Consider the following 18141-nt stretch of genomic DNA (forward strand, 5'->3'; position numbering starts at 1 on the left):
GGGGAAGGGGGGGTTGCTTAGGCGAAGAGGCAGTGCGTCGTAAGCGCTTTCTGTCAACTTAGTGTTAATCTCAATTGTGCTTCGCTGTCATTCATCTATCTATCTATTTCTCAGTCTTGCTGCCCATTTATCTCATTAAGGCCTCCTTTCTTTTGCCTTCACTTACACCTCCCTGAAATTTTCTTTTACTGCATCTCTAGCTTATAATCTGGTGGTCATTTTTCATATTAGATGCCCATAACTTGTTCGTGGAATTATTTGAAAAGGTTCAAGATATTAAAAACAACTATAAATGGCTGTTTTCCACAAATATTTACTCCTAGTGTAGTATTTTTCAAAGGTTAGTCTTCATAAACACTTTAATCTTCTATAATTTGTACCACAAGTTATGATCTGGTAAATGTAAACATGTTTTTAGGAACTACTCACACACTGACATGTAAATTGGCAGCCAGAATAAATGACCTTGTTATTTGCTGGTGGCATATTGAGACTTGGCAATTCTTTAAGCAGATTATTGTTTGTTGTTTGGATGGCCTACTTCTTTTTAGTGTTCCGGTGTTCACAGAGAAAGCAGCATTACCATGTTGCGGCTTTACTTGTTTAAGTATGGTGGGCCATCGAGACCAACAACAAAGCCTGCCACAACTGGATAGTCAGAGGCTCAGAAATGTCTCTCCTCTCTATAATGTAACATAGCAGTTGTTAGCACTAAATAGAATGACAGACCGGGGCAGAGAAAGAAATAAGAAATGCACATGCAAGCATGTACACTGTCCATCCTCAGTGCCAAAACCTGCCCTCCATCTTGGCACATGCAAGACATACATGCAGGATGAAAAATGTAAACACACACACACATTATAAAAGAACCTTGTTATGCTGAGGACAAGTAGGATGATGCAAAGTGACATTGTGATGCCAAATTCTTTGCACTACCGGCTGGGTAGTTAAAAGATATTAGAGGTCGTGCACCGGACTTCAGTTGGTGTAGGAAGACGATGTGACAAGCTGCATGCATGTGTGTGAGAATCAGTGACACTTCCATTTGTGACAGAGGATCACCAGATATGGACCAAATCAGTGCATTTATCCCAACATTTTGAAATCCACATTACATGATTTCGCCTTAGCATAGTTTCAACTGTCCCCTTAATTCAACCCTCTGACCATAACATCATGTTTAGCGAGTTAACCACCCATGAGTGTCTACATATCATACCGTGACCCAACAGTTAAGCCCGGCGCCGGGGCCCCCGTGCGCCAAGCACAGAGTGAGCCTATCCAGCCGTGGTAAAGGTGGGCTCCAGCCATAGGCTCGAGCCAGACACAATAAGCAGGACCACTGATTTTTGAAATGATATCTATTACTGTTAGTGACAGCCGTCTCAGACAGTAAGCTTTGATGCTCCTAGGGACTGACAACCCGAACAGAGTGACACTGATAACTGTGGGCACAAATCAGAATTACTTTACCGCATCGACAGCACCATAACTGTCCGGTTCTCCCCAAACCTGAACCCGCTTCCTGAGCTGTTGTCTCACAAAACTCAGTGTAAGAAGTACAGAATCAAGATGGCGTGGAAATAAAGCTGATTGGAAAAACAACAAGTTGTGGAATGGAAAGCAGGAAATACAGTTGTATTATGGTATCTAAGGGCAAAACAGTATAAAGGATAATACTTTGCTAAAAGAGGTTTTGTAAGTTTTATAAATTTTTATTTTAGGATAAAGGAATTGCAAAAAGCTTTCTTTAGAAAGATGATACATAAATGATCAGATCTGTCACAATATCTCTATAGTGAGGCATAACACAGAGAGGAGATTCCTGAGTTTAGTGGTTTTGGGAAGGGGGGGGTAATCTATAATGTTTTGAAATATCTTTGGCTTGAGGATTTCCACTTCCACCTGTCATTGAAAACACTTAACAAGAGCATCAAGCATGCGCATTCTTTTAATGCATTTCTACACATTTATGTTTGCCCATTCTTTCTTTTTCTATGTGAAATGACTGTTTATTTTGGACATTAAAGGCTTCGAATATGTTTATATATATATATTTAGACATGTCCAATTTCATATAAAATGTGCACATTAAGATTGGGAGAAATCATTTTACTTCAAACATTTTGTTCAAAATAAAAATAAAAACGTTGTTACTATCCTAGATAGCTTAGAAATGTTAAAATGTTGAAATTAGAAATAGTAAAATCCTTTCAAGTCTGCCTGTTTTGATTCTATACTTAATCAGCTTTCTTGTAGAGGCTGTTCCTAAAACATATCTTTGAAATACTGTACTGACCAAGGAAACCATTTCATGGCCTTGAAAATAAAACAAGTTGCATTTAGGTATTTTTAAAGATTTAGAAAGTATTATTTTAGCCTAAAATACAGAAGGAGTTCATGCAAATATACACCTTGGGTGTCAGAATATTCATAACCCCTAGCAGTAAAATCTGACCAACACAAGTGGCTTTCAGCTATTATCTGTTTGCTAAGCTGCTGGACAGGACAAACTAGAAATGATTTTTTTCCCCTTTTTGTTACATACAAGGCAGAAGAGCCAATAAAAATTGTGTTTTTGGTGTTTTAACCTGTTCTTGTGGCATTTATATAATGGTGGAGGACATACATAAAGAAAATTTTGCTTAAAAAAGCTTTTCTGAGTATTTAGTAATTAGACAGAATAAGAATTTATGGAAATATGCAAGTAAATGCTTTGTTACTGTTTATACTTAATTCACACCACTGCAATAGGACAGTGAAAGTTAAAATTAGAAAGCACAAAGGTTTAATTTGACAATGTACGTTCTGGAATTATAAATCCAATAATTTAAAACCATCATACTGAAAGAAATTGTTTAATCAAGAGGGGTCAAACTGAAGGATTCTGCAAGAGTTAAAAAAGGAAACCATGCTTCAAGCAATATCTGCATAAACAAGGAACAAAACTTGAGGCTACATTAGGAATGATAGATACTGTGTAAAACTTATTTTTATGTCTGGAGCCGTGATCATAAGTTACTTTGACCACCATGCTGGTCTCATTATGTTGGTGTCGGCCTTTTTTTTCAGTAGGTCTGAGGTAATGGACTATGTGGTGGGCATTTCCAGGCCAGGCTGAACTCATTTTGAGTCTAAGGCCGAATCCAAATTACTTCCCTACCCCTCTGGCTCCTCCCATTGGCTCCAATTGTAGGGGCATTTGAAGGTGTAGTGGAGTCCAAAAGTCTTTTTTTACGGAGGAGCTGTAGCGACTTAGAGCTGGTTATCCCTCCGCCGGTGATCTATGTCACGCTGTAGCACGGAGGACAAATGCATTTATTCACGTGGGTGTGGTCTGAAGCGTGGAGGTTTAGATTTAAATTCAAGTATTGTGTTTTTGTTTTAACATGACCTTTGAAAGTTACAAAACCAATGTTGTTGTGTATTTCCAGAGCACTAGCAGCTACACGGTAATGTAGATGACCATTTATGGCACCACCAAGCAGTGGTAACGTCAGGATTTGAAGACGCTATTTTTTCTATATCTCTCTGCTTAGAGAGATACTGTAGGGGTAGGGAGAAGCTGAAGGGGTAGGGTAGCACTTCAGATTCAGCCTAGGTCTAGAAATAAAGAAAAAGGAACAAGGTTCAATACAATATTTTGAATATTTGGTTAGATAACAGCAGTCACTGAATACTGAAGCAGTTGTTGTCTCTGTTCCTATTATCTATAAATAATCCGGATTTGAAAAGTCTCAACGCTCATAAAAATTATGGTTAAAGGCAAATGGATCATAAAGAAAACAGATCCTTGAGTGAGTCTTAGCGAACAATGAAGCCAATCTGCACAAGGGGAGAACCTGAGCAGGGCTTAAATGCTGTGGTGACTGAGTGATTAGAGGAAGCTGACAGGTGCAAGTGAGCTGGCTAAAATGGGTGGTTTTGCAGACAGTGATGGACTGAAATTAGCTATCAAAAATTAATTTTCATTGTATCATCTTAAGCATCAAAATCGTGGTTAATTTTTGTCTTTGCCCCCTACCCCCACTTCATGTGTTTTATGGCTTAGACTACATAAAATATATCAATGAGCATTATTGTGACACTCTCAAAGAACACTCACATATCTGTGTAAACATTAACTGTGCTGTCTTTTTACTGCTGTTCCTGCAACAAAACGTTTTCATGGTTTGCTGAGCGCTGCTTTCTGGTCTTCCTCAAATTCCACGTAGCATTCCCTCTTTTTTCTAGAAACATGGTTCTCCATAAATGCTTATCTTTATAAAGGACACTAGCACATTCAAGATAAGTACAAAGGAGAAAAAGTTCAGGCTGTGGTGTTTGTCGATGAGAGATGTCTGTATCTGCATGCAGCACCAGCAGACCGCTCCTCAGAGGGTGGAGGGAGAGGTAGTGGTTTCCACTCAGCAGAAAGGCCTCTGGCCACCATGCCAGCACAATCTCTTCAGCACTAGGGACCCCCATTGCTCTCTACATCTCTTCCTCTCTTTGCCTTTTGCCTCTCCCCCAACCCACATTTATTTCTGTCAGCTTCCATATTCTTGTCTTCACAGCACGTTTGCCAACACTCAGAAGACGTTTCTAGTTCGTCTAGACGAGGCCCTGCTGTCGACTGTGGGGACCCCTGGTGAGTTGGTAAACAGGCACACCAGCTTTTGCAGGCAGGCAATCCAGTTCTACACAGAGCCTGGGGACACTTTGGAGTCAGACCTTCCTCTGATCCTTGTTCTCTACAGGGACGATCAGCATGCCTGTTTAGGCCCTGGTGTGACACCACATGTCCTATAAGATACACCAACACAGGCACCCGGCTCTTCCCCTGCAGTCCTACGGTCTCCATATGCACACATCACTACAATGAGCGTCCTTTGGTGAAGACCCCAGCATTCCCAATTTCAGAGATATTATCTGAAAAGATAGTTGCCAGTGGATAACAGCAAAAGGTCAGAGAAAGATTCACTGATCATGACAATGATAAATTCAATACCCAGTAGCATTCATGGCTTGAAATTTGACTGTGCCATTGAAACACGTATACATATTTAAAGATAAATAAATGGTTAAGTATTTAGATTTTCTGCAAGAACAACAGTCAAAAAAACAGTAGTGTGTAGATAAGTGTTAGAGAGACAGAGCTAATTCAGTCATATCCTTTTCAAAATCACTTACACAAAGAATCCTGTTTTACTAAACAGTTCTGTTTTGGATTTACAACTACAGATTTTTTTCCCTTTACTTTATAAAAGAAAAACTGGATTTAGATTAAGCAACTGATCAAGGCAAAACCTTATTTTGAAGTCAGTTATTTGATAAAGTCAGTGAGCAACACTATCAAGTCTAAATTACTTTAATTGTTTCTATTGTTGTGGATGGGACATTCATTTAGTTTTTATTTGAATCGTGATGATGCATCCTCACTTGTTGAGACCAGTAACCTCTTCACCTGTCTTCTTATAAAAAAAGTCAAAAAAGGACTTCATAAGATATTTAATTTTGATTTGCTGCCTTCTACATTGTGCATGTGGATTAGAGGGATACATATGCAAGAACTGTATTTTCCCAACCAATACTATTCTATAAGACACCTGACCAATGATATAATCAGTAGCAAGATAAATTAATTCTGCAATAATTTCCTAAATTCCCAGAAATTGCTGTAACTTTGGAGTTTAATGTAAGGGTTAGGACATGGATTTAGGACTATAGGGTCAAACTTGAACTTGAACTGTACTTTATACTCAGCCTTAAGGATTTCCACTTTTTGTTTGCCTGTACCCAGTACCATCACCATCATGTATTTTCTTAATATTGTGTAGCACTGTTTAATGTGGAAACATGACATATTCTTGCTCCTTTGTTGATTGTTTTGAGGAAAAAAATTGTAATCACAGAAGCTCATTTTAACTGATATTTAAGACTCTTGGATATTTTAACTTTTAAATAAAATGATTTAAGACTTGCAAAAGAGGATTTCTTTGGTTCAATGTTCTTTTTAAAAGTATTCTTAGTTAATAGAATAAACTGTTTCTATTGACATTTTTGTTTTTTCTTTCATTTTAGCTCTGCTTTTTGGTCAAGTTGGTCTAAACATAGAAAAGGAAGATTTGACTTTTTTAAAAATAAATCAGCATTTAATAACAGTGTAATAAAAATGGCTTTAAAATATATAGTCTTTTTTTTTTCTGGTTGGCCTCACAAAACCAGAAAGACTAGATCTCATCCTCCTCAGTTTAAAGTCTTCCACTAGGTCCAGAAGTGGACCTCCCCACAGTCGGTCTTTTCTGGCAGGTCGTAAAAGATAATTGCGTTGCCTGTGCTTTTTTAAGGTTTTGCCAACGAGTGCTCTGGGGTGGCCAAGAGAAGCTCATGTGTGTTTAAAATGACACAGAAATAGTGAGGATACACCTATACCTCAACAGACAACAGATTGGACATCAATCTCCCTCACCTCTGCAAAAACAGCAGAAGAAGGAAAGGGGTTGTTTGAGGGAACTGCATGAATCCTCCAACAGTCTGTGAACCACAATACAAGGCAGTGTATATGTTCGTGTGTACAACAGTGTGTGGGCCACGTCAGACCCAGACCTGCCAATCTACAGGGAGTCGTTTCCTTGTAGTTCCAGCCTTGTTATAACTTCATTAGGTGTAGGTAGCGACACCGTGGTCCAGGAACTCATAACACAGGCCAACTCGTCAACCAAGCTTGGATATAGCACAGGTATGCATCTGTGTATGTTTTGTTTATGTGCTGGAGCAAGTGTTTTCTGGGGCAAAACTATAACCTCCTCCTTATGGTAAGATTAAAACAGACATTTAGAACTTCAAACGGCAGAAGAATTGAACAAGTTCCCACTAAAATCGGAGTGCAACAATTTCCCATTGTAGGAATCATTTAGGAGCAGAGTTATTGATACTAAACTAATAACAAAACTCAGAGATGAATTTCTAATGAGCTACTGGCACCCTGCAGAAAGTATGTTCTAGAAAATGACACAGGTTTTTAGATTTTGGCTGAAACGGCATCCTCATAATTGATGGACCACTGGAAACGCTTCAAAAGTAGATGAAAAGATTATTGGAATGAGACTTTAAGTGACCATGAATAAAGTTGCGTGATCATTTTGTCTGTTGTTCTCTCAGATGTGTATTATATTTGGCCATCCAGGCACAAAACAGGAAGATTCTATGGCAAAAGGGAATTTTCAGTCAGAGAGAGAATATGATTTTGTGTAACCCTTGTGCTATCTTAGATGACCCCACCCTTACATTGACGTGTTCTCCATACCATGACAAAGGTGGATAAAGGTGAAGAGGATTTCATGAAATCCATGGAAACCAATGAAGATCACAAATCATTGAAGAAAAATGTTCAGCGCACTGTCTTGTAGGGTCTAGATGACCCCACTCCCAATGTCAAAGTGCCTAGGATAGCACAAGGGATAAACTTGTTGTCATTTTTACCATTTGACACATTTTGAAATTTTGTTTTTTTCCATAATGATAATTGGTAAGACCTCCCTTTATTAGGGCCAATGCAAAACTAGAGAAATCTACAGCTAAAATGTGTCATAATGTTTGCATGTATTACTGCAGGTCAACACTTGTCTTTTTGTATCAGTCAGTTAAAAGTTAAAACTTATCTGAATAATCAGCCTTGGCATGAACAAACACACTGATCGAAGCATACATCCCATTTCCAAGGGAAAAGCCCCCCGTTTATTTATTTGCTGGATGTCTGAACTTGCCTGTCTTGATGCTGTTGTGCTATAAGTGAGTCAGAGAGGTGCCCTTAATTAAATCAGTGGGCTCTCCTGTTGGGTTGAGGCTATCCCACAGATCTATGGTAATACACAGCCCGGGGTGGAAGACAATTCCATTAGTGTAGGACAGGGGTTGGGGCTGATAGCACTACAGATAGGGCCCCCACTTGATCCAATACATCCTGGCTGACTGGCCTTAGCTTGTTTTGCCTAAAGTTCTATAGAGCTAATCAGCACTGTTTGCAAAAGTCGGGAAACATCATCTCCTTTCCCACTGTGTCGTATATGTACAGAAAAGTATTGTAAGCAGTATTTAACTATGCGGTTCTTTGTAAATTCATCATAGAACATTTGAATACATCAGCCAATGAGTGATATCACAGCATTTGGATATTATTTCATTTCTCTAGCTCTAAATCAGTTCAATTTCACAATATTATGGCACATAATGATTTAATAATTGAAAACTAAGTTTCTAAGAGACTTCCTGGCTCCACTCTGACCAGTCCTCGTGCATCATTTATGTGGAAAGAAATTAAAATGTTCATTCCAATTTGTGCACTGTTTTTTTTTTATTGACTTTTACATAAACATGGCAGTGCTTTGGTTTTTGACACTTTATCTCAGTGTTTAAGTACTAAACATTTGTTTTAATTTACATTTCAAGAACCTTAAAATATGAAAAATATGTCAAGTTAGTTTGAAGCCACTCCCAACACGCCATTTAAGTTGGTGTATATTTTTCTGCTAACCTGTGGACAGTTAGGCCGAGATGGAGTCGGCAGGCTTTGGCAAAGCTTGTGATGAAAGCCAACAACTCTTGTTTTTATTGTCCACTCTCCACCAAGCGGAGTGTTGTGGGAACTCTGGAGAGTTGTGTCTGCTGTTTGATCACACTCTGGCAGTCTGACCTGTCATTAACTGGTGGCAAACATGGCCCACACACAGAGCAGCGACTGGAGATGCATGTACATGTGTATGTGTTTCCCACACACAGCGCCACATACCTCATGAGAGAAGGCAGGTCACAACGTGTCAGGGTGTCGAGGATTCATAATGGCCATTTACTCTTCAACAGCTAATATTGGCACTGCTGATTTACAAGGAATTAGGCTGCTCAGACTCAGGAGGGGCCTCCATCAAACTTCTTTGAGATAGAATGAACACCTAACTCTAAAACTTAAAAGTTCAATCAGATGTACACAATTTTGTATATGAGAACACTCTAATGATCAGCTGTCCAATTTTTTAAGAAAACTATTGGGTTATTTCAATTCTTTTCAGTTATATTTTCTATTTTATGTTATTGATGGTAAGTGGCCTGGAGGTAAATTTTAATAGACTTTTTTATTTTAATATAAATTTGACATAGAATTTGAAAACCTTTGACCGGTTGTTAATTTTCAATGTCAAGTAGCTCATTAGCTTACTTGATATGACCCAACAATGGCTGGGCCTATTTCCTGCCTTTAAGTACAATTATTAAAAGACAAATTATTAATTGTGTTAATATGTATTAATTGGAACATGGCTAACTTTTGCCTTCAAATCGGCAAATGCAATACTGTTCTGTTTCTTTACATTTCGGCTGTTTCCCTTATGCTACATTCACATCTGGCTTGGAAATGTGCATTTGACTTCCAATGAAGTCCATGTAAACACGTGTATATCCGCAGTTCAGGCCCCTGCGTTCATACGCATATTTATTATTTGCTTTTGGGCTCAACGTATACAACATGCACTGACTGTGAGCTGTGATTGTGAAGACAATTACAAATCAGGGACCTGGAGTTGGTAGGGTTGTTTGTGTAGCGTCCTTTTCAAAGCACTTAAGTGCCAACCGTTTGAAAATTGACCATGAACGAGAAATTGTTAACTGCAATTTGTGCCCGGACAGACTTATAGGACACCAAGTTTTCAAATATCAGAATAAAACTGTGAAAGAAGATTTACAAGATTTGCACCACTTCGATAATTCTGACCAAGCCGCTTCCAACTGTGAGCAAATGCACTAGCATCAGGTTGAGAAAGACAGAATGACGCCATTTACTAAAAGTGCAAATAAAAATCCATTTTAAGTGCATTCTTAAACACGCCACACATCACCAGTGTGTGTGTGGCATTAGGGTTTGCTAAAGTTCCATTTAACTCTGTCTTGTGCATTCTCCTCAACCAACTACTCTAAAGTCCTCCTTGACTAAATCTATAAACCACATCTTTGGTCTTTAATGTTAAAGGCTACTCGTGGTGTCTCTAACATCAGCTTTCTTTTATATCCAACAATGTAATATGAGATGTCCCTTTGATGCATTCTTGATCTTATCCTTCCTTACAAGCTCCCAATAAGAATGTTTACTCTACATCTGTAGTGCTGATACCTCCAGCTCTGTGGAATGTAATGTTAGCCAAAAAAACATAATTAAAGTGCTCACAAAGGATTGGATGATGGTGAAATATGGAATTATTTAAATTTTGAGCATTTTTTACAAAGAATATTTCACTTTTCTTCTTCAGTAACAAAAAATTGTTTGGGGCTTGACATAAAAACAGTCATTCAATACAATATTTTAAAATTAATTCTTTAAAAGAATGTTACATTTTGCAAATTGTTGCACGTCGTGCTCAATACAAGCATACACTTACCTATGTTCGTTGGATAGCAGTAATTCTGGTGAACAGCTGTTTGCAGCCAGGAAGAGTGACAGGGACCTTAGGGAGCCAGTGGAACTCTAGGGACTGTGACAGAAACATGGTGACAAGTGATGGCGATGCCTTCCTCATGCATGTGTCCCTAAACTGCTTAGGACAGCACCCTTAGCATCAAGACAAGATGGAGATCAAGCACCAAGCGAGGCTAATAGCCGCAATATATCTTGCTGAAGTCATCTCTGATAGAGGTTTTGTTTTGTGATCACATCTGTTGGGGGGACAACGTGACTTGTAGATGTCAAATTGGATATACCAAAATGGCTTCTTGTCTACTAAGTACTTTCTGGATTTTGTGATAAAAAGTGTAAAAGAAAAAATAAAATAATTTGACAAATAAGGGGTACTAGTAGCTTTGTGCTGGCAATCTTCATAATTTGACCTCAAATTCAACCTCAAAAGAAATAGTTGAGAAGTCTCATTCAGGTGCTAATGGAGACTTTGTTTGGTATTTGTTCGATCTATTTGCAGAGTCAAAGTGTACACAACAAGTGCATGAAGGGTTGACCAGACACATACAAAACTTCAGTTTCAGCTCTTAGAGCTTGAATTCCTCACAAACAAATATGTGCACTTTACAAGCCTCTATGACCAACTGGAGACCAGAGAGACATTGACATGACCCAGATAATGGGCCCAAAGCCTTGCCTCCACAATTTGATCAATTTGCAGTTTCCTCACAATCGCAGGCACCGCACTGTCCCCCGCAGCTACTGTATACCCCCTCCCCACGCCCAGCCATGCAGACACATCACTGCTTGCCACAGCAAGATGCACTGCCTTTCTCCCCTTTTCCCCCCAAATCACTGCTAAGCCTGCCTGATGCCTGCTGCCGGGACACGAACATGCTCTTGCTCCTGTCATCTCTTAGCAAGCACAGACAGGAGGGAAAAAGGCTGACAGTTTGTCTTGTACCATATGCCACGTGGCAGCAAAGCATAACTGATATGGCCAGAGTTTGGGCCACAGCCAAGGGCTCTTCTTGTTGTAATCATTTCCGTGTGTCTGAAAATGTGAAATAAAACTACTGCTCGTCTGTCATCAGGATGGACTTTTTAGCCTTTAGACCCAGCATGTTTGGAGAACTGCAGTGGTGGTTGTTTAACTCATACCAAAACTCCTTTATAAAAGAGCTGCTGTGGTGAGAGGAGAACATAGTTTCCCCCTTTTTTCCTCAAGAAGAGAAAAGCATAGGTGAGGAAGACAACAGTCCCTCCCTCTCTTCGCCTCAAGAAATGTTAGTCTTCAGCAAAGACTCTCAATCATATTTTCACCAGTGGAGTCTTCACACACTCTGGATGGGGGGTGGAAATTGAGCAACACTGTTGACAGTTTAAAATTGACTTGTTCGGTTTAGGCTTAGTGCAGGCAAATTTGTTGCAGATGATGTTTCTAACCCTTAAGGTAGCACTGCTTTGATCACTTTACTCAGAGAAGAAAGAGAGGGAAAACACCCTAAGGCTACCAACAGATGTCAGAAACATTTAGTACTTGCTTATACCTATGAAATAAAAAGAGGTAAATAAATGCATGTTATTTTTGTGCCACTTTGACAGAAAAAATAGGCAACTAAATACTTTTTAATTTTTTTAATGAAAAGTATTTACACCTTTGCATTCTAAAGATTAGTGCATCAAGGGCGCCCAGTTTTAATGTTAAGTCAATGTATGGGCATAGTCAAAGGTCCAGTGGAGCAATATGGGCGTAAGGCGTGGCACCTCAGTCTGGCAGGTTCGCAATTTGGGTATGGCAGCACGCTGAGAGCTAGAAATCTGAACTTTGGTAAAGAAGATGCATCATGTCAACCAATCAAGGATTCAAAGGTCCTCTCCTTTATTTTGGGTTATTTTTTCCCTCTTTGGATCATTGCAGGGCAGCAAGTTATCAAACTGTACATGCGTGCACCTATAGAGGTTGTATGACACTCTTGAAGCAGTACGTTTTAAGCTGAAATGAAGTAAAAATGGGTAGCTGTATTCATATCAAAACAATAAAATAAGCAGATGAAATAATGTCTTATAGATTTACGTTTTCACGTGTGAAAAATGTCAAAATCTTACAGCTTAAACATGATTCATGTTCTTTTTTATTAGACATAACATTATGAAATAGACATACACCTTAATATTAAGAAGTATTGGAGGATCTAGGGCTAGGCCCTTTTTAAGGGGTTCCCTCATTAAGTAACTTTAACATTAACACTTGTTAATTCTGGAAAAATGTGTAAGAAACAGAAATTTTAAACTTTACATTCTGGTGTTTACATTTATAATTTACTCAAACATTGTGTCGTGTAATGTACAGTCTTTTAAAAACGTGTTTTTTTTACAATGTGTTAAATAATAAACTTGTAGATTTTGAGCGTTTCCAAAAGGGTACACCGGCTTTAGAGTAAGGGGGCTGTCAGTCATCAACTCTGGGATGCATCATCCTCAGCAGCTGGGTCGATCAGGATATAATGGTCACCATTTACGCTCCAATGATTCCCTTCCCACCTTCACAGAGACTGTTGAGGAAAAACAGTTGGAAACAAGGAGTTGATGAAAAAAATGACAGGTGAGTGACAGAGGCCTTAAGGTATGAGAGGTGAAATGGGTGGGTGAGGGTAAAGGCATGTAAACCAGTGAGAAACTGTGCAGTGCCACAGGTGAAAAGGTGCCAAAGTAGACGGCTGACGCACCTTGATGGCCCTAACGGGCAGAGGGGACACAGGTGAGGGGCGAAGCACCGGGCGACTTTCCAGGCTCTTCACAGCTGCTTCTTTGTCCCTGTCAGATAAATGTATGTGAAAGTAGTTTGAGAAAACCCAATCACGTGTCTCTTAAAGCTAAGTTGACACATTGCTAAAGGAAAAGTCAAATTGCAGCTTTCTGTGTTGTTGAATCATTTGACGCATCAACTTTCAAAAGACATGTACGCTTTCCTTTAAAGCGTACATGTCTTCATTTGAAGTCCTGTTATACATCAAGTCATAACCTTAATCATAGGTACGATTGGGAATTGACCAGAATTCACCACATTTGCAGCTTAATACCCCAAAACTTCCAAACATGATTTATTGTAGCCATTGACCACCCCCACTGTCCTCCATTATCTACTCCTCTTTTTACACACATTTTACATGAATCATATGTACATTTAGCTTTAAACAACCAAACATTAGGGGGATTCATGCAATCTTACATGACATTACGCTTAATGGGGTTTTTATAAATGCTATAAATATAAATGTTTCATCCCAACTAAACCGTATGTGGGCTTTTACTTTAAACATCACATAAAAAACACATCAGCAAGACAAAACTACAAATTGAACTAAGTGGTTCTAATTACACATGTATGTGAAGCATAAAGCAGAACAAAGTTTTTATAAGGTCTGATTTTCTTGCCTAATCATTATTAGCCAGGCCCTTGGTCAAAAACCTTCTGATTTGTTGGTGTTCATGTTTGTATAACAGTCTATATTTGTTAAATAATAACGATAAAGTTAAAATTATTGAACCGTAAGGTATTTAGAAGGCAACAAGTATGTTTTAATCAATAAATTTGTTTTGGAATTGAGTTCCAAAAGATTTCCTAAAGGGTTGCATTTATAATGTAAAACATTATTTGGAAGAATTATATATGTTGTGAATGGAAGTTATTGGATGCTAGTGCAGTGAATATGACAATGGCAATAAAAACAGCAATTTGTGAATTATTTTTTCACAAATATCTTTTTTTTTTTGCATTCTTAGAAGGAAAAAATATTTTTCTTCTTCTAAGTTTTACTTGCCTGGAAAATCCACAACTTAGCTCCTAAAGTTTGTAATATTTTTGGTTTTTAATATTCTAACAATATTTATTCCTTATTCTTTACTTAATAATGGAGTTACTATACATTTGACAACCATCCAAAAACAGTGATGCTCTGCTCCCTGCAGATAAAATATAAATTAATCAGAGGTGGGATATTTTATTCAAGGGTAACAGCAAACCAGCCACCCATCTGTCTCTCATCTTCCCAGTCAGCCATGTCAGGTGGGACCCAAGTGAAAGAGGATGAGAGCTTCTCTGACTGTTTGCCACGCAGCTCTTTACGTGCTGCTGAGTGTCACTGCCACTCACCCGCCATTCTGATGTATTCATTCCCCTGTTAATGTCAGTCTTAGCCAACACACATGCAAATGCGAGCTGTACAGACCTCCAAAATATAGAAAAAAAGAAAATACTTCATTTATGTTTTAAGTGTACATGGGCGTTTGAAGGGCAGAACAAGAGTGATACATATAATTTTTGCCCCTTCAAGTAGGCTTGCCATAACAAATACCTGTAATTGTACTTAGAAATGCTGCTCTTATACTCTGATGGCCTTGTCTACAGATCAGGGTCCAGCCCAGGATTTTGGAGGGGCAAGGGCTCCAAGTCGGTAAAGGGCAACAAAAGCGCACAGTTTTTTCGGCCTTTAAACAATATAAAATTAAGTATATTTTTCAAATAAAGTACTAATAGATCAGTTACTCCAGGTTCATGTTAATTAACCACAACTGTGTTCATTTTTGTTAATTGTTCTCTGTGTATAGAAGTCTGGTTTTCAGTTCTTCATTGTTAGGTCATCTGCTTTATCTCTTTTTTTGTTTCTCCACGGGTTTTTGTCCTGTCAAGGTTTATCCAATAAAGGTTTATATTTCTGCCTCCAAGCCCAATTTCATGCATTTTGGGTTCTATGCCCCCAGTTCCTAACAGTTGCACCCCAATTGAGGATTCACAAACTTCATTGAATAAAACACATCAATTAGCTTCAGATCTGTAGTAAGGTCTGTGTTTTTGTTATTGACAAATATTATACATACTGAATGTCTTACACTGACTGACACTCCCTACTACCGGTGAGTGCAAATTCATTTAAAGCAAAGAGGAACACAAGTAGGGTAGCAACTTTCTTCTTTACTTTTCCAGGAGATTGAACAACAAAAAATATCAATAACATATATATATATATATATATATATATATATATATATATATATATATATATATATATATATATATATATATATATATATAATAGTAAGAGTAAGAAAGGATTCTACTAACATTTCATGTGAGACCATGCTTCAACTTTTCTAACAGCTTTTTTGTTAGTGTAGTATATAATAGGCTAGGATTTCTCTCTATTGTGAGAAATCTATGAACTCTCCATAAATATGGTTCTTTTATTTTGAAACTTCTCCTGGTGTTTTATTTTGTAGGCTACTCAGTACCCTTTTTCCAGTCCCCTCACGATCTGCTGAAATCTGTGTTGTGCTCAGCCACATTGCAGAAAAAAACAGACACCATGACTAATATAGAGCGTTTTTTTCTGAAATATGAACCATATTTAAGCCCGTTGAATCAGTGGACAGAAACTAGTTAGATCAGAACTAACAGGTTCGAGGAGCTTCCCTGTCACGTCTCTTCAGTTCTCCGTGGGGCAGCAGTTCCTGTTGCTGTCCCTCACTCTCTCTCTATCTGTTATCCAAGTGGAGCCACTAAGACAGAAGCAGCAGCTCAGAAACACCATAATACTAGAAAATTGGTACGATAGAAGAATATTGTAGGGATTTTGTAGCAACTTTTTTTTTGTTTCACTAACAGGAATATAAAAAAACAGAGGGCACTAGGGCACTTTTTATTACAAGGCAAAGAGGGCAGGTGCTCAAGCACCCCTAGGGCCCTATGTGTGCACGTGCCTGCTACAGATAGACTCCAGCTGTTACCATGGCGGGCTTGTTTTTAGGCCTCGCTGTCAGTGAATAGAGATGTTTCAAGCAGACTGAGTGACAACATGAGAGGCCGGCATTCTGAAGGGGCGACCAATTGGATCATGACCCATGAGGGACAGATATGGGCAAGGGATTTAGCCTCAAAGGTCGCAGTGGGGTCAAGGAGTGTCTTGCATTCCAGACCTCTAATCCTTTCCCTGCAGTCTGAAACACCAGCCTTCACTGCTCTACACAAAGACAGGGAGATGTCCACTGCTCTCATTATATTTGCCACATTGACTGCATGAGGACAGGTTGCAGAAAAAAGTTGGATGATAGCATCTTTAACAAGAGCATGTGTGGGTCTTCTGCTTTCAAATCTTCCTGCAAAAAGAAACTAATGGCTCAACTTGTCCTCCCAACTCATTGTACCAATTTTCTACTTAGCCAGCCACCCCCTGCAGGGCTTTGAGTTTCTCTGCTGCAAAGACTCTAAAGTGCCTTGGATGTAAGTAATTTGTCAGGTCAACCCAACCCCCTGCTTTTCATGTTTTTTGTGTGTCAGCAGGAGAGCATTTCTGTACATCACAGCTTTGTCAGGGAATCTCTTCGACTCTGTCGCCAGAGCAGGCAATCCCACACTGTTCGGTGTCAGCGCCTGTGTAAGCAATGACCATGCTGGTAGGCATCAATTGGAAGCTGGGGCATCCTTGTCATGGCAATCTGAGCCATCCATCAGCCCAATGTGACACGCTGCCATCCAACACCAGGCAACATTTGTGACGCCTTTTCTAAAACACTGCTTCACATGCTGACAAGTTACACCATAGATGATTACAGAAAGAGAACCTGTTGTTGTTTAATCTAATACAATATTCAATATGCTCAAAACAAATAAAGCATATTGGTTAAATTGCTCTATTTGAGTCTTATACTGCATGAAACTTGACATTTTGGCTGAAGGAAAGCTTACTAGTAACAGCCTTCTACTGTTTGTGTTGGAGTGGTCCTTCTGCCGGGCCATCAGTTGTCCCCCTCCACTTCCCATTCCACTGCAGTATACCAAACTGAGCCAAATAAAACACAGGCTAACATAATGTAGCAGCATGTCATCTGTGGACCCTGGAGCAAGGGTGAAACATGAGCCACTCTGTACCAGCCATTTGGACAAGAGTTAAAGCAGCTACAATTTCGCCCAAGCTACAGCCCTTCTGTTGCCCAGTGTGGGACCTGAGTATGTGTGCTAGCAACAGATTGAGTAATGCATCCTGTGTGGTTGTGGTGTGCTCAGTGGGCCAGAGAGCAGTCTTAGCAGGGGGCGACTTTCCCCTTGGCTCCAGGCCACAGCACTTCATCGATTTGTCCACTGGGAAACGTCTGCCATTAGATCTTAAGAGTTGATGGAGCTCACACAGAGAAAAGACCAAAACCAAAACAAGGACAAAAACCAGGAACATAATATGATAACAACAATGACATTTAAAGAAAAAAAGTTTGGATGAATGTGTTTTTATATCCATGTGTTTAGCATCATGAAAAGGAGCAGTTAACAAAGTCTGCAGGATGTATGATCATCCTGTTTTTCATTTTTTTTTTGGTAGAATTATGAAGTGTTAATTATCCCAAGTCAGTGGGAGGGCACACAGTATGTGAAAGTAGACCAAAAATCTGGCACTGGATCCTGTAACTGGTTGGAATGACATTAATGAGGTGAGAGCTGATGCTTAGCTACTGTATTCTTACTAAAACCTTCTCACGGCAAGTTTGCATGATGAAAAGACGCGGCTATCTTACATTGCTGATGATGCTTGGGAAAAAGTTTTGGAGATGATCAAAATATGATCTGGTTCTTTGTTTTCACTTGAGTTGCTATGTTGGGAGATATCCTGCCAATGTGGAGATCTCTCTGACATTCTCCTTTGAGACGGAGCTAACAGGAAACATGC

At 39.1% G+C, this 18141-nt stretch overlaps 1 long non-coding RNA gene across 2 annotated transcripts in view; it reads right to left on the reverse strand.

Annotated features, from left to right (window-relative positions):
• Nucleotides 1-12540: 12540 nt before the first annotated feature.
• The window catches only part of LOC110016063, a 39778-nt gene continuing 34177 nt past the window's right edge, over nt 12541-18141 (reverse strand). For both annotated transcript variants that reach the window (XR_002291331.2, XR_002291330.2), the window contains 2 exons: nt 13153-13240; nt 12541-12978 (listed from right to left, as the gene is read on the reverse strand). This is a non-coding gene — a long non-coding RNA (uncharacterized LOC110016063). The remainder of the gene's footprint in view (nt 12979-13152; nt 13241-18141) is intronic.

The sequence above is a fragment of the Oryzias latipes genome, chromosome 12, assembly GCF_002234675.1.
Source record: "Oryzias latipes chromosome 12, ASM223467v1".
In the NCBI taxonomy this organism is placed as follows: Eukaryota; Metazoa; Chordata; class Actinopteri; order Beloniformes; family Adrianichthyidae; genus Oryzias; species Oryzias latipes.